This window comes from Lampetra fluviatilis, unplaced genomic scaffold (genome assembly GCF_964198595.1).
Source record: "Lampetra fluviatilis unplaced genomic scaffold, kcLamFluv1.1 SCAFFOLD_894, whole genome shotgun sequence".
In the NCBI taxonomy this organism is placed as follows: Eukaryota; Metazoa; Chordata; class Hyperoartia; order Petromyzontiformes; family Petromyzontidae; genus Lampetra; species Lampetra fluviatilis.
In genome coordinates, this window is record NW_027620995.1 from 1 (window position 1) to 5,000 (window position 5,000).

A 5,000-nucleotide genomic window follows, 5' to 3' on the forward strand; every position below is an offset into this window, starting at 1 on the left:
TCACCCACCCACCCACCCACTCACTCACCCACCCACTCACTCACCCACCCACCCACTGACCCACTCACCCACCCACTGACCCACTCACCCACCCACTCACCCACTCACCCACTCACCCACCCACCCACTCACTCACCCACTCACCCACCCACCCACCCACCCACCCACCCACCCACCCACTCACCCACCCACCCACTCACCCACCCACTCACCCACCCACCCACCCACTCACCCACCCACTCACCCACCCACTCACCCACCCACCCACTCACTCACCCACCCACTCACTCACCCACCCACTCACCCACCCACTCACTCACCCACCCACTCACTCACCCACCCACTCACTCACTCACTCACCCACCCACTCACTCACTCACTCACCCACCCACTCACTCACTCACCCACCCACCCACTCACCCACTCACCCACTCACCCACCCACTCACCCACCCACTCACCCACTCACCCACCCACTCACCCACTCACCCACCCACTCACCCACTCACCCACTCACCCACTCACCCACCCACTCACCCACCCACTCACCCACCCACTCACCCACTCACTCACCCACTCACCCACTCACTCACCCACCCACCCACCCACTCACCACCCACTCACCACCCACCCACCCACTCACCCACTCACCTACCCACCCACTCACCACCCACCCACCCACTCACCCACTCACCCACCCACCCACCCACCACTCACCCACCCACTCACTTACCCACTCACTCACTCACCCACCCACCCACTCACCCACCCACCCACTCACCCACCCACTCACCCACCGACTCACCCACTCACCCACCGACTCACCCACTCACCCACCGACCCACCCACCCACCCACTCACCCACCCACCCACTCACCCACCCACCCACTCACCCACCCACCCACCCACTCACCCACCCACCCACTCACCCACCCACTCACCCACTCACCCACCCACCCACCCACCCACTCACCCACCCACTCACCCACCCACTCACCCACTCACCCACCCACTCACCCACTCACCCACCCACTCACCCACTCACCCACTCACCCACTCACCCACCCACTCACCCACTCACTCACCCACTCACCCACTCACTCACCCACCCACTCACCCACTCACCTACCCACCCACTCACCACCCACCCACCCACTCACCCACTCACCCACTCACCCACCCACCCACTCACCCACCCACCCACTCACCCACCCACTCACTTACCCACTCACTCACTCACCCACCCACCCACTCACCCACCCACCCACTCACCCACCGACTCACCCACTCACCCACCGACTCACCCACTCACCCACCGACCCACCCACCCACCCACTCACCCACCCACCCACTCACCCACCCACTCACCCACCCACCCACTCACCCACCCACCCACCCAGTCACCCACCCACCCACCCACCCACCCACCCACTCACCCACCCACCCACTCACCCACCCACCCACCCACCCACTCACCCACCCACTCACCCACCCACTCACCCACTCACCCACCCACCCACCCACTCACCCACCCACCCACTCACCCACCCACCCACCCACTCACTCACCCACCCACTCACTCACTCACCCACCCACCCACTGACCCACTCACCCACCCACTCACCCACTCACCCACTCACCCACTCACTCACCCACTCACCCACCCACCCACCCACCCACCCACCCACCCCACCCACTCACCCACCCACTCACCCACCCACCCACTCACCCACCCACCCACTCACTCACTCACCCACCCACTCACTCACCCACCCACTCACTCACCCACCCACTCACTCACCCACCCACCCACTCACTCACCCACCCACTCACTCACTCACCCACCCACTCACTCACTCACCCACCCACTCACTCACTCACCCACCCACCCACTCACCCACTCACCCACTCACCCACCCACTCACCCACTCACCCACTCACCCACCCACTCACCCACTCACCCACCCACTCACCCACTCACCCACCCACTCACCCACTCACTCACCCACTCACCCACCCACCCACCCACTCACCACCCACTCACCACCCACCCACCCACTCACCCACTCACCTACCCACCCACTCACCACCCACCCACCCACTCACCCACTCACCCACCCACCCACTCACCCACCCACCCCACTCACCCACCCACTCACTTACCCACTCACTCACTCACCCACCCACCCACTCACCCACCCACCCACCCACTCACCCACCCACTCACCCACCGACTCACCCACTCACCCACCGACTCACCCACTCACCCACCGACCCACCCACCCACCCACTCACCCACCCACTCACCCACTCACCCACCCACCCACTCACTCACCCACCCACCCACTCACTCACCCACCCACCCCACTCACCCACTCACTCACTCACCCACTCACCCACTCACCCACTCACCCACTCATCTACACACTCATCCACTCACTCAACCACTCACCCACCCACTCACCCACTCACTCACCCACTCACCCACTCACTCACTCACCCACCCACTCACTCACCCACTCACCCACCCACCCACTCACTCACTCACTCACCCACCCACCCACCCACTCACCCACCCACCCACCCACCCACTCACCCACCCACCCACCCACCCACCCACCCACCCACTCACCCACCCACCCACCCACCCACCCACCCACTCACCCACCCACCCACCCACCCACTCACCCACCCACCCACTCACCCACCCACCCACTCACTCACCCACCCACCCACCCACCCACTCACCCACCCACCCACCCACTCACCCACCCACCCACCCACTCACCCACCCACTCACCCACCCACTCACCCACCCACCCACCCACCCACTCACCCACCCACCCACTCACCCACCCACCCACCCACTCACTCACCCACCCACCCACTCACCCACCCACCCACCCACCCACTCACCCACCCACCCACCCACCCACCCACTCACCCACCCACTCACCCACTCACCCACCCACCCACTCACTCACCCACTCACCCACCCACTCACTCACCCACTCACCCACTCACCCACTCATCTACACACTCATCCACTCACTCAACCACTCACCCACTCACCCACCCACCCACTCACCCACCCACCACCCACTCACCCACTCACCCACCCACCCACTCACTCACCCACTCACCCACTCACCCACTCACCCACTCATCTACACACTCATCCACTCACTCAACCACTCACCCACTCACCCACCCACCCACTCACCCACCCACCCACCCACTCACCCACCCACCCACTCACCCACTCACTCACCCACCCACCCACCCACCCACCCACTCACTCACTCACCCACCCACTCACTCACTCACTCACCCACTCACCCACCCACTCACCCACTCACTCACCCACTCACCCACCCACCCACCCACTCACCACCCACTCACCACCCACCCACCCACTCACCCACTCACCTACCCACCCACTCACCACCCACCCACCCACTCACCCACTCACCCACCCACCCACTCACCCACCCACCCACTCACCCACCCACTCACTTACCCACTCACTCACTCACCCACCCACCCACTCACCCACCCACCCACCCACTCACCCACCCACTCACCCACCGACTCACCCACTCACCCACCGACTCACCCACTCACCCACCGACCCACCCACCCACCCACTCACCCACCCACTCACCCACTCACCCACCCACCCACTCACTCACCCACCCACCCACTCACTCACCCACCCACCCACTCACCCACTCACTCACTCACCCACTCACCCACTCACCCACTCACCCACTCATCTACACACTCATCCACTCACTCAACCACTCACCCACTCACCCACCCACCCACTCACCCACCCACCCACCCACTCACCCACCCACCCACTCACCCACTCACTCACCCACCCACCCACCCACCCACTCACTCACTCACCCACCCACTCACTCACTCACTCACCCACTCACCCACCCACTCACTCACTCACCCACTCACCGTGTGTGTCCCAGGTGGCCAAGGCGGCGTTCCAGCAGCGTGGAGACCCCCTGGACGCGGCTCTCTTCTACCTCGCCCTGCGCAAGAAGGGGGTGCTGTGGGGACTCTTCAGGTGGGTGGGTGAGTGGGTGGGTGAGTGAGTGGGTGGGTGGGTGTGTGGGTGGGTGGGTGAGTGGGTGGGTGTGTGAGTGAGTGGGTGGGTGGGTTGGTGAGTGAGTGGGTGGGTGGGTGGGTGGGTGGGTGGGTGAGTGAGTGGGTGGGTGGGTGAGTGAGTGAGTGGGTGGGTGGGTGTGTGAGTGAGTGGGTTGGTGAGTGAGTGAGTGTGTGGGTGGGTGTGTGAGTGAGTGGGTGAGTGAGTGGCTGAGTGAGTGAGTGGGTGGATGGGTTGGTGAGTTAGTGGGTGGGTGAGTGGGTGGGTGAGTGAGTAAGTGGGTGGGTGGGTGTGTGAGTGAGTGGGTTGGTGTGTGTGTGAGTGAGTGAGTGGGTGAGTGAGTGAGTGGGTGGATGGGTTGGTGAGTGAGTGGGTGGGTGAGTGAGTGAGTGGGTGGGTGGGTGTGTGAGTGAGTGGGTTGGTGAGTGAGTGAGTGGGCAGGTGGGTGGGTGGGTGAGTGAGTGGGTGGGTGAGTGGGTGGGTGGGTGGGTGGGTGGGTGGGTGGGTGTGTGAGTGAGTGGGTGGGTGAGTGAGTGGGTGGGTGGGTGGGTGGGTGTGTGAGTGAGTGGGTGGGTGGGTGTGTGAGTGAGTGGGTGAGTGAGTGGGTGGGTGGGTGAGTGAGTGAGTGGGTGGGTGAGTGAGTGGGTGGGTGAGTGGGTGGGTGGGTGGGTGTGTGAGTGAGTGGGTGGGTGGGTGTGTGAGTGAGTGGGTGAGTGAGTGGGTGAGTGAGTGAGTGGGTGGATGGGTTGGTGAGTGAGTGGGTGGGTGGGTGGGTGTGTGAGTGAGTGGGTTGGTGAGTGAGTGAGTGGGCAGGTGGGTGGGTGGGTGAGTGGGTGGGTGAGTGGGTGGGTGGGTGGGTGGGTGGGTGAGTGAGTGGG

At 64.6% G+C, this 5,000-nt stretch overlaps 1 protein-coding gene across 1 annotated transcript in view; it reads left to right on the forward strand.

The window, feature by feature from the left end:
• Positions 1 to 3,989: 3,989 nt before the first annotated feature.
• LOC144954637 (dmX-like protein 1) overlaps positions 3,990 to 5,000 on the forward strand; it is a 3,118-nt gene continuing 2,107 nt past the window's right edge. Inside the window, exon 1 of the mRNA XM_078885090.1 lies at positions 3,990 to 4,083. The gene's annotated coding sequence lies outside the window, so the exon portion shown is untranslated. The remainder of the gene's footprint in view (positions 4,084 to 5,000) is intronic.